This window comes from Theobroma cacao, chromosome 1 (genome assembly GCF_053813885.1).
Source record: "Theobroma cacao isolate CCN51 chromosome 1, ASM5381388v1, whole genome shotgun sequence".
NCBI lineage: Eukaryota > Viridiplantae > Streptophyta > Magnoliopsida > Malvales > Malvaceae > Theobroma > Theobroma cacao.
The window spans coordinates 22,709,369-22,722,321 of record NC_142639.1 but is presented as its reverse complement, the minus strand read 5'-3'; the positions used below and the strand labels follow the sequence as shown (position 1 = coordinate 22,722,321).

At 34.0% G+C, this 12,953-nt stretch overlaps 1 long non-coding RNA gene across 1 annotated transcript; it reads left to right on the top strand.

The window, feature by feature from the left end:
- Positions 1–617: 617 nt before the first annotated feature.
- LOC18612925 (uncharacterized) lies at positions 618–9,454 on the top strand. Its single transcript, XR_016024129.1, has 6 exons — positions 618–1,573; positions 1,689–1,730; positions 3,941–4,016; positions 7,583–7,648; positions 8,772–8,852; positions 9,236–9,454. It is a non-coding gene; the product is annotated as an uncharacterized LOC18612925 (long non-coding RNA).
- The last annotated feature ends 3,499 nt before the right edge of the window (positions 9,455–12,953 follow it).

Sequence of the window (12,953 nt, the reverse complement as noted above, 5' to 3'; positions counted from 1 at the left end):
ACCGACCATAATCGTCAGTTCCTGCAATCGATAGTTTGGCTCGATGGTTTTTATTGCAAACGTTGATTAGAACGATTGTCCTCATCGGCTGATCGATTCGGTACCCACTGAGAAACCCACCGCACCTTTTTTTTTTTTTTTTTTTTTTATTTTTTTTTTATTTTAAAGGGGTAAAGACTATCGTACCCTTCATTAACCACCCCAAATAAAACCAGCCAGTCAAGTAACCCCCTCCCCCTTAATAAAATTCCTTTAATTTGCAATCGCCCCCTCCCTTAAACCCTAATCCACCCAATTAACTCACCCATGATGAGCTAGGAAGCAAAACATTCCTTGATTACTTTCTTGAGTATCGGAGTAACGATTGGACTCTAAATGAGAAGCGAAGCATAAATGGGAAGTCCTTTGAAACTCAATTTGGGATGTTAAAGGAGAATTTGTTAATGACTTGAGAAAATAACTTGTTATTGTGGATTTCTTTCTGCTCCTCGTTTTCGTATTTCTACTTTCTCTGGCGTGCTTGTCTTTTTATTGTTTTAATTTTCCAATCATTTTGTCCTAAGAGTTGTTGCAACCTTTCTAAGGAATTTTTCTATGCTAGAGTCATTTTTAGAGTATCTGTATTTAGCTTAATTATTTTTGTAGAAATGGTTATCAAAGTTTAGTTTTTGTGTTAATAATTTTTTTTTTTAAAAAAAGCTCACCCATTCAGCCCTCCTCAAAAATCGATTCAAAGCCGATTGAACTGAGGTTGGTTTTAATCGACCAAAATCGACCTCTTGCATGGTTTGGTTCACTCGGTTTACAAAGCAAATTTTTTGGTCGATTTTCGTCAAAATTGAACCAAAAACTGATTAAGTCGAATCGTGCTCACCGTTAGTAATCTACCATGTACAGAAACCAAGATTACAAGGGTTTGTTTTTGAAAGGCAAATAAGATTAAAAAAAAAAATACATGGGAGAATTCGCCTCTTTTGAACGGCTTCAGAAATTGTTGGTTTTTCTCCCTTCAGCCTGAGCATCTCCATTGATTTTTACAAAGTTCTAAAGCTCCGTCATAAGTTCTAGAGTTGTGATATCCCTTTGAGAGCAAGATGGAATTTGATTGAAAAGCTTGCTGAAATCTTGCAACAAGCTTGCCCGAGCCTTCCTAAGTCTTAATGGAGTTTCTTAAGCTCTGTACTAGTGTTTGGAAGTTAGGGAAAATCACACAAAAAAAAAAAAAAAAAGGTGAAAGCTTTAGCTTTAATAATTATGTTCAATTTGAAGTTGTTAAGAAGGTTACATTTGGTTTTATGCAGCAAAGAGGGATTTTCGGCTTGGAAGGTTATGGAAGACCCTTAAAGCAGCGACTTGGGGTATAAAGATAAGTGACCTTAAGCAATGATACCAAAAATTGAATTTTGTTTCTATTATTAATGATCGGAACATGATAGTTTATTTCTGAAATTTTGAGTTTTAATTGAATACTTGATGATTAGGAAAAATATTGACAAGGACATAGTGTGGTATAGTGACTGGAATGCTGATATCGGGTTGGAATATATAATGTTCTTGAATTTGGCCTCTAAAGGTAAGTAAATTAAGTGTGAGTAAGTGCTATATAAATTATTGTGCAAAGATACGATTGAAAGGTGAAATGGGGTACTAGAAATTGATCTGAACTATTGAAAAATGTCATAATGCAGGTTCTGTGGAAAGCTAAAAGCTTGCTAAAAATTAATGTGTGGGTAAGGATTCTTTATTTTAGCCTTAAAAATTTAAGTTTAATGAAATTAATAGTATTTGACTTCATGATGGTAGATTTACTGTTAAGGGATGAAGCAATTTTTTTTTTTTTTTTTTATAATTGGGGAAGGGGGGATTCGAACTTTGCTCTTTAAGTAAGGGGATTATGCACCAATCAATGAGCTAAATGTTCGGGTGCAAGGGATGAAACAATGTTGCAAGCTAAGTTTTGAATGATTAAACCATTAACAAGGTAAGGTAATTTAAGGCTTATTTCTTAATTGTTCATTCTAGTTAGCTACAGGTTGAAGAGGTATATTTGTATGGCTTGAACTTATGTTGTTAATTATTATGTAAATTATTACAAGGGTATAGGGAGAAGTAAAAAGGAATTTTGTTGAAAGAATTACCTAGCCCAAAGCTTAATATGTTGCATTTGAGGAAAAGGAAAATTAAAGGCAAAAAGGTAAGAAAGGTTGAATGGAACTTAAGATCTATGTTATTAACCCTTGCTAGCTGAATGCACAAAATAAATAACTTTAAAATTGTACTAAATAAATATACAATGCAGTTTGTTAGGTGTTTTAGTGCTTTGGTTACTAATCAAAGGTTGGTGAAGGTGTTGATGAATTAGCGTAGACTCAAGGCAATTGACCCTTCAAGGCTCGAGTAATGATTGTTGAGCTTGATTAAGGACACTTGAAGGAATTATATCGAATTAAAAAAAGACTACTTAGTATTATTGGTGAGAAATCCCACCAATTGAGGTGAGTGGGTGTTAAATTTCAAAACTATATTCTTAGAAATATATTATATATGTTACACTTGATAGTTGAATGAAATTATGGAAAGCATGAGCTGATAGAACACCCTAGGTTGTTTATTATTGTGATAAGGATTTTAAATCCATTTTCTCTATATTATGTATATATGATTATTACACGTTTTTAATGATGGGGAAACAAACCTTTGATAAGTTTTTACTTCAAAATCTACCTTGCAAGCTTTGTGTGGTACTTAGGCCGATGGTCATTGTTTAACTCAAGGAAAATGATGTTTAAGTTGCTGTTTTTCATCAATGCATGCCGTTTGCTTTTCATGCCATGCCTCAAAATAAATATGTTTGTGCATAAACATGTGGTTTATGAATATACGACTTACTATTTTATCACGCTTTGCGAATATATTTAAATTTCATTGATTTTTCTCTTAATATAATTAAGATATTCGGGGGTAGGACCTGTTATCATACCAAGTTAAGTGTGGTTTTTGAACACAAAGTTGTGAGACCTTGACCTTTATAGACTCGTAGATAGAAGTATATGCAATAACCCTAATAGGGGTAATTTCGTCATTTCTTGAGTAAGCCCCTAAAAGTAAGTTTTAAACAATATTAAGGCCTAAGTAGGCTTAAGGCATAAATGAATGATGAAAATATGGGTAAAATGACGAAGGAAATGAAAATGATGATGATTTCCACGATAGGGGCAAAATGGTCATTTTTCACATCGAGTCAAAATTTTTAAGTTTTCATGAACCTGAGCATTTCTAGACCATTATGGACCTTGTCCCAGTGTCAAAAGAGTAAAAAGATTGCATAAAGGATTGGAAGAGAACAAGCTAATTTGTGGAGGGGCATTTTTGTAATTTAAATGAAGTGGATAAGCATGGGCTATAAATATCTTATTCTTCCAGCAGCTTCTTCATTCTCTAGCAGCTTTTCTCCTTCTTCTTCCTCTCATCTCACGTTGCTTTCATCCTCCATGAAAGCTTGATATGAAAGCTCCGTAACCTCCCTTAAAATAGCTCCACTTTTCATGCCTTGGTGCACTCCTTTCATAAACCCTGTGCTCTTCCACTCTCTCACTTTGAAACCCTTGAAAAATCTTATTTCCATACTCTCTCTCACTAGTTAGGTGTTTTAGAGAGAGAAAGAGGAAGCTTTAATAATAGCTTGAAAGTTGTTGGGAAGAATTTCAAATACAAGCTACCAAGGTGAGTAGTACACTAGAATTGAGTTTTTATGTTGAAAATGATTAGTGTTTAGACTTGGGGGTGATTTGGTAGTTGGGGTTGTTCATTCACTTTAGAGTGATTAGAATAGTGAACTTAGATAGCCACTTAAATGGCAATTTGAAAGCTAACTAAGATAAAGCTTTTAGATTTTATAAGTATGTGAATTGACTTAATGGTGATGCTAATGTGATAATAGGTTCTAATGAAGCCCTATCACCCCATTTGGACCAATAGAGGAAGTTGGAGTTGAGTAAGGATTTAACAAAATACCGGTGAGTAAACTTGCATTTCAAAATTTGTTTTGGGAATGTAAACTTATTTGCACAATATACTTGAATGATTTTATCCAACTTTCCTTTAAAAACAAGTGCCTTGGGAGCAAGCCTTTGATAAATTGATTTTATGTTGTGACATGCAATTGTTATGGATTCATGCACTACTACATTATGTTGGTATATATATAGATATATATATGTTGTGCAAGATGGTTGATATTGTGTGATGATTATAACCATGTGTGTGCACGATGTGAGGGAATGCACATGCCGATAATGGTGGTGGTGAGGGAGATGGATGATGAGAGTGCCCGTGTGCACGATGTGGGGGGATGCACACGATGACTCCGGCTATGTGCACGATGTGGGGGGATGCTGTCAAGCCCAGCTCTACAATATGTTTATTATGCCATTCTTACATAAGAATGAATATTTGCTTACTTGGGTACCTCGAAAATCGTTAAAGGACGGTAATGTATCAAATGGTACAATGAAGTTGAAATAAGCCTTGAACTAGTCCAAATAGAAATTTTAAGATGAAATTGAGAATTTTAAAACCCCAGAATGACTTAAAATGGTGATTCAGAGTTCGAGGACCGATTTGGAGTCAAAGTGGAATTTTCATTACCTAGGGGCAAAATGGTCATTTTGCCACCCGAGGTTAAAATTGGAATGTTGGAAGAAGTTTTTGATCAAGATTGACTATTTAGAACATAATTTGAGTTTGAGAAGTGAAAAATTTTAATTTCGACATTTTTTCGAGTATAGGGGTAAAATAGTCATTTTGCCACCCTAAGGGCAAAATTGTAATTTTACACCACCCAACACTTGTCCAACACATGGATTTTACCCAATATTATCATGGATAATTGAGAAAATTTAAGTGGTGGAGAGAGATTGCTTAATGGCTAAGTATGACACATGGATCAATGGAATGGTGACATGTGTCAAAATCTCATCCATTTATTATTTTCCTTATAAATTAGCACAAAATCAGCCTATTTCTCTTCATATGGTCGGCCAAAGCAAGAACAAAGGAAGAAAAAGGAAGAACAAGAACCCTAGGGTGAAAATTCAAGAGAAAATTGGTGGATTTCAAGTAATCAAGCAATCAAAGGTAAAATTTCTTGATTTTAACTTGTGATCTAACTTTCTCATACATTATTTTGCATTTTCCATGGTTGAATTACAAGATATCATGAAGGATAGTGTGCTGATCAAACCCTAGGAGAGAGGTTTTGTAAAGCCCGACCTTATAAAATGCTTGACAAGACATACATGCGATGGATAGCATATTTGCATGCTAAGAGAGTCCTGAAAAATTTACAAAAGTCGGTATTGTACCTAGAGGTACAACAAAGTTGATTTAAGCCTCAAACTAGATCAAATAGAGATTATAGGGTGAAATTGAAAATTTTACAGTCTAAGAATGATTTAAAATGGTGATTTGGAGTTCGAGGATTAATTTGGAGTCAAATCGAAAATTTCACTATCCAAGGGTAAAATGGTAATTTTGCCACTCGAGAACAAAATGAGAAATTTTTTGAAAGATTTTGATCACATTTGACTTATTGGAGTATGATTTCAAGTTGAGAAGTGAAAAATTGTAATCTCGGTATTTTTCAGAGCATAGGGGTAGCATGGTAATTTTGCCACCTCAAGGGCAAAATTGTAATTTTACACACCCAACACTTGTCCAACACATGAATTTTACCCAATATTATCATGGATAATTGAAAGAATTTATATGGTGGAGAGAGAAAGCTTAATAGTTAAGAAATGACACATGGACCAATAATAAGGTGACATGTGTCAAGTTTATAACCATTCATTATTTAACTTTAAATTTAGCACAAAATCAGCCCATTTTCTTCATATGGCCGGCCAAAGGAAAACAAAAGGAAGAACAAAGGAAGAAAAGAAGAACAAGAATCCTAGGTGGGAAAATTCAAGGGAAAATTGGTGGATTTCAAGTAATCAAGCAATCAAAGGTAAAATTTCTTGATTTTGACTTGTGATCTACCTTTTCCAAGCATTTTTTCTTATTTTTCATGGTTAAATTTCATGTTTTCATGGTGAATTCATGGCTGGCCGAATGGGTATGGAGAGAGAATGATGTTGGATTGATTTGATTTCAAGTTATGTTAGTGTTTTTAGTTAGTTAGTGATGTGTAGCAAGAAAAGCCAACAAGAAAAATTCATTTTCTCCCATTACCCATAAGAGGTCGAATTTTCTAGGGAAAATATTGAGGCTGAAATTGATGATATTTCATGATATTTTGGTGATATTTGATGTTTGGTGAGGTTAGAAATTAAATGGGAAATTTTGGTGTGAAAATTTGAATTTTTGCTCAACGTATAGACATGTGTGATTATTGACCCGGGACTAATAAATTCAATCTCATTCACAGTCATTGAGGTAATTTAGGTATAATTGGAGTGTAGAAGTGAGAAGAATTGATTTGGAGCCAAATTGGAGATTTTAACCGATTAGACCGAGTATAGTGTGACTTAGGTCGAATATCACATTTAAGCGATTAATCGGACATTTTGCATTCCATATCTTGCATTAGTCTAAATTAGTTTAATTTTGATTTAGTACCAATGTAGTAAGTTTCTCGATTTTGTACTGTGTCAAGGTGGTGAGTCTTCCGACAAGGGCAAAGAAATTGTACCCGAGGATCGATAGTTGGAGTACTATAGAAATTCAACTTCTGAAATAGTGAGTAACCTTGCTATCGTCTTAATTATCTAAAGTGGTTTTTATCCGATTTTTTGATTTTATGGAAAATGAGTTTAAATGGCAAATCTTTATGTTTTATAAACAAAATGTGTTTAAACAAAATGATTTTGAAAAATAGAGTAATTGGAGACCACTGATATGTTGTAAATTTATGATTTGAATAAATGGCTTATGTTAATGTGTTGGCATGACTAGCTGGGTTGTAGTTTTTGTGAACTGTATGAATTGTTTTATTTTACAATTGCAGGTTGGGTAGTATTAAATTAACCCTATCATGTTGTCAAAATTTTATTGTATGGTGGGTATTGCTTGCTGCAGTGGGCTAGGTTCTGTGGACTAGCCTATTAGAGAGGCATGAAATCCTGACATATTTTACCTCAGTTGGAGAGGCGAGTAGGGTAACTCTTAAGATATAACTTTTAGAGTTCACTTCACCCCAAACCACCACGTGAGGGGGAACTCGGCCAACGCCAAGGAACAACTATATTTTCTAAATAAAAACATGATTTATGAGTATATAACTTTTTAATAGCCTTGGCGGACTCGGTTTGGGATAGCCCTCGACCAAGGTATCCCTGATAACTGAGTATGAGAATAGTTTTTGGCATGAGCCAAGTTTTAAGAAATTCATAAGCCATGTTGATTACTCGATTTAAATGAATTGAATTTTATTTGATTGAAATGAGTTGAAAGATGATAAATTAAAGTATGATGATTTATTTTATCTGTCTCCATTTACTCAACTTTAGATATTTTAGATGGTATTTGTTTACTCACTAGGATTTTATAATCTCACCACCCTCATTTCCACCCATTTCAGACTCAGAATAAACTGTAGATAGCTGATCGCATCGAGGACTACCATTGGAATTGCATTTTCCAAACTGTAAGTTCACAGTCCTCTTTACTTTTGAATATTCAGGGGTCCCACTTGTTACTATAAATTAAATTTCATACTCTAGTTATCTGTACTACTGTATATAGGAATTTATTTTGCTTTTACGCTGTGAAAAAATTATTTACGCAGTGTTCTAAAAATATTGTTTTATAAGAAAATAGAATATTTTACTTAATATTTCTTTTATTTTTCTATTATATCCAAATAAGCATAATTTCGTTTTAAATGAAGATTTTAGACTTTTAAACTCATTTTGATTATGAATTATGTGTTTTGTACTTGCATATTACATTTTAGCCAGTTTCAAAATTTTTGAAAAAAATGACCAAAATACCCCTATGAGATGAAAATTATTATTTTATTTGTTTTAAGTTGGAAACAGTTTAAAATTTTTTAGAACGTGGTATTTGACAACAGTTACTCACAGGGGAAATGAGAAGCTGTTATTAAAGCCTTGCGGGGTTCCGATTGATATTTCGTGTAATGAGTGTCGATCGGGGCATCGCGACGGTTGTAACGGGCTCGAGGGGAGTTTCGGGTCGTGACAGGTTTTGATGCTTGATTTGGTTAGATTTTAATGTATTTTAGTGTTTTTAGTTGATTGGTGATGCGTAGCATGAAAATCAAGTAAGAAAAATTCATGTTCTCCCATCACCCATCATTGGCCGAATTCTCCATGTAGAATATTAATGATGATTTTGATTTTATTTCAAGTGATTTGGTTAGGAATTAGTGATTTATGGTGTGAGAATCAAGTAGGAAAAATCATAGTATTGATGCACCCACCATGGCCGAATTTTCCAAGAGAAAATGTGAGGATGATTTTGCCATATTTCAAGTTATTTAATTTGTGTTTGATGATTTGGAGTATTGGGAGAAAAATGGAGTTATTTGGAGTTGAATTGGATGTATTGGCCAATTAATCGAGTGATAAATCGAATTAGGCCAATACCGTTTAATTTAGGTACACAATTAAATTTGTGTAGAACACCGTGTTTAGACAATAATCTGAACAATTTGCATCCCATTTCATACATTAGTATAAAGCCTAAATTGGTTTTATAACAATTTAGCACAATGTATTAAATGGCTTATTGTGCATTATGTCTAGGTTGTGAGCATTCTGGCAAAAGTAAAGAGATAGTGCTTGAGGATCAAGAATCAGAGTACTTAGAATTCGACTCCCGAAATAGTGAGTAACCTTATTATCGTCTTAATTATCTAAAGTATGTTTTATTCGATTTTGTGAATTTTATGGAAAATGAATTAAATGATTAATTTTTCGATTTTATAAACAAAATGCGATTTAATGAAATGATTTCACAAAATTGTTTTAAAATTGAATGATGGTTTTAAAATAGAGTAATTGGAGACTGTTTTTATGTGTTGTAAATTCATGATTCTAATTGATTGGCTTATGGCAATATTGGCATGAATGGTTGATTTGATAAATGTGTTGGAAATGTATAAATTGTTGATTTGCCTTGGAAGGCTGTAAAATAAAATAAAATAATTGCCATGTCATGCTATTGTAAATTTTATTGTATGGTGGGTTTAACTTGCTACAGTGGGCAGGTTTTCTGTGGACCAGCCTATTAGAGGGGCACAAAATCCCGTTATATTTTACCTCGGTTGGAGAGGCGAGTAGGGTAACTCCTGAGGTATAAATTTTAAAGTTCACTTCATGCCAAACCACCACGTGAGGGTGAACTCAGCTAACGCCAAGGAACGACTATGTTTTTAAAATAAAAACATGATTTATGCGTACATAACTTCTTAACAACCTTGACGGACTCGGTTGGGATAACCCTCGATCAAGGTATCCCTTATAACTAGGTATGAGAATGATTTTGGCAAGAGCCAAAGTTTTAAGATGCTCATAAGCCATGTTGATTACTAGATTTATATGAATTGATTTTAGGCGGTTGAAACAAGTTGAAAGGTGATGAATTACAGTATGTTAAACTATTTTATCTGTCTTCATTTACTCTGCTTTAGATATTTTAGATGATATTTGTTTACTCACTGGGATTATATAATCTCACCACCCTCATTTCCACCCATTTCAAGCTCAGAATAGGCTATACCTGATTTCATCGAGGACCACCATTGGATTTGCATCCTCCAAACTATAGATTCACAATTTTTCTTACTTTTGGTTATTTAAGCGCCCATTTGTTACTGTAAATAAAATTAAATACTCCGGCTTACTGTATTATAATATATATGAATTTATTTTGCTTTTACGCTGTAAAAATTATTTATGCAATGTTCTAAAAATATTGTTTTATGAGAAAATTGAATATTTTATTTAATATTTTCATTTTATTCTAATAGTCATAATTTCATTTTAAACAAATGTTTTTGACATCCAAATTTATTTTTGATTATGAATTATGTGTTTTGTACTTGCATACTATATTTTTAGCAGATTTCAAGATTTTTGAGGAAAAATGACCAAAATGCCCCTGTGAGAAAAAAATTGTTTTTCTATTGATTTGATCTGGAAATAGTTTATAATCTCTCAAAACATGATTTTAGTAATTAATACTCACAGGGGAAGTAAGAAAAACTGATGGTAAGCCTTGCGAGGTTTCGATTGACATTCCGGGTAATGAATGTCTATCGAGACGTCGCGGTGGTTGTCACGGGCTCGAGAGGAGTACCGGGTCGTGACAGATGCACATGAGCTAGATGAGATGATAGTGGTCTTGGTATTTATCCATGTATGTATATGTAAATATGTTTAGAGAATGAAAACTCAACAATATGGTTTATGGTTGAAATGCATATGAGTTTGGCATGTTGAACTTTAGGACATTGTTTGTGTTTCATGTTGCTTTTGTCATTTTAGTAGGATGGCTTTTTCTTGAAAGAAAGGAAACCTTTTTCTTGGTGCTTTGATTCTCGCTATAGCGAGAAACTCTCGGGTTTGGAAGGCTAATGCTGGCCGAAATCTCGCTACAGCGAGAAAGTTACCGTAGCATTTCGATGCAGTGAGAATCATTCTCGCTGCAGTGAAAAACTTTCTATTTTATGGCTGAAATTTTGCTGCAGCGAGAATAGATTCTCGCTGTAATGGAAAAACTTTATATTTTGCTCCTTATTTTGTTCGGTTGTTGTCCTATTTGCCACTTTTTTGGTACCATAGTTGAGCATGGACTTCTAACATTAAGAAATTAATTAGTTAAGTTTGAAATGAGGAGGTTTGGTGAGAAACCCTCAGCCAGTTGAGAAACCCTCGTTTTACTAATAACTTGAATCCAAACTTTGCTCCAGCTACGTTACAGCGAGAATGCCTTCCCGCTGCAGCAAGGACCCGTCGTTTACTTGACGTAATTTGCATAAAGGCTATTAAGGTTTTCACTCTCCAAATCCTTTGTTGAGCATGGACTCTTTTCATCAAGTGATTTACTCATTTGGGGTTTACATGAGGGGTTTGAATAAAAATCAGACTAAATTGCATTGTTTGAAAAAAAATGAATGCATCATGATTTCGTTAAACATTCCTTATTGTTTGCTTGTTCCCTTCCTTGTTCACTCACTAGGTTTATACTCATCATTTTCAACTTCATGTTTTCAGATCAGGAGGTAGTCAGTAATTAGGTCGAGGTGACCTCCTAGATTCGACTAATGGTAGGTGTCTCGGCATTCAGTAGGTGTCTCGGCATTCAGTAGCTGTACATTTGTCTGAGTTTCTCCGCTGAAAGTCAAGTACTCTTTTGTTGTGTATAGACAAACCGATGTAAATTATTAAATTATGTTTAGACAATATATGTACACTTTGATTGGTATGCCACTATGAGATGGCAATGTTTAGTATTATTTTGATTCAAAGTTATAATGTGACTTAGCAACTTTTAATGGAATAGTGAAAAGGTTATATTAATAGGCTTGCTTGGGCTCAGTGGACTACGTCCTTTGGGCTCATGCGTCGGTCATGGCCCGAAATTTGGGTCGTGACAAAAGTAATGATTATTGGTTATTGGTATTTGATTACAAAGGGGACCTAAAGCTCTTACTTATATTTGGTGGCATGGGGAGTCCCACAAGTAGGTAAAAGGGGACTTGAAGTCCCAATTTATATTTGATGGCGTGATGAGTTTCCACGAGTAGATAAAAGGGGACTAGAATCCCCGACTTATATTTGGTGGTTTGGGGAGTTCCCAAAGGGGGACTTGAAGCCTCAACTTATATTTGGTGGCGTGGGGAGTTCCCACAAGTAGTTGATGATGTTATTGACATGAGAGAGTAAGCCTAAGGGCTATACTACACATACCCCTGTTGATGCTCAGTTGTTGATTTTTATTAAACACATCATGGTATTAATACTTGAAATCTATTTGTACATGGCAAGTGAGATTTATGTATTTATTGGTGAATGGTAATTCTGCATTTTTTATGTTTGAGATTACTCATTTTATACTTGCCATTGGATTTTCTATTGAAAAGATACTGAAGTGGAAAGATTTTCCAACATGTTAATTATAAACATTTCCATATGTGTTTACTTATGAATTATTATATTTTTAAGACTTGCAGGGCATAAAAATCTCTTAGTTTAATTGATTATATTTTCATGCTTATTCCTAGATTTATAAATATTCCACCTTATGTTTGTTTCCCCTCCCCGCTTGCTCACATAGCCGATGATCATTGAGTCTGTGAAACTCACTCACATATATTATTGTGTAGATAAATAAATAGTTGGGTGACATCGTTGGTGAGAATACTTCTTGCAACTGTGTAGGTCAATGGCATCTCCTAGCTTTCCCAATTGTCACTTCGTTGTCTAGTCATTGAGTCGTTTCCAATTTATAAGAAGTAATGTGTTTAAAACTATTTTGGGTAGAGACCCTTGGATGCTGAAAATTAAACTTCGGAGTTGTATTATTTAAAATACGTTGTATAAATATGTGGAAAATCCAAGTATGATAATCGAAGTGTGGTAGAAACTTAATTAATATTGTTTTAGTGTACATTATGGATGTGACAGTTGTAGTGATGTTTAATGTGATTAATTAGAATAATAAAGATAATATAAAGGAAGAAAATACTAGTAAAATAAATAAGGTGTAACAAGGCTTGCCGGGTTATGTGGGCTTGCTTACTGACTTGTGCGCCAGTAATAACCGTAGGTAAGGTCGTTACAGCTAAGGTATAACCTCTATGCCTTTCAAGGATCAATCACAACCTCTAAATACTACCTTCTAGTGGCTAAGGTATAACCTTTTCTATTTTACAATTTTGTGTAGCAAGGATGCCTTTAGAAAGTAGGTTTTGCTAAAAAAGT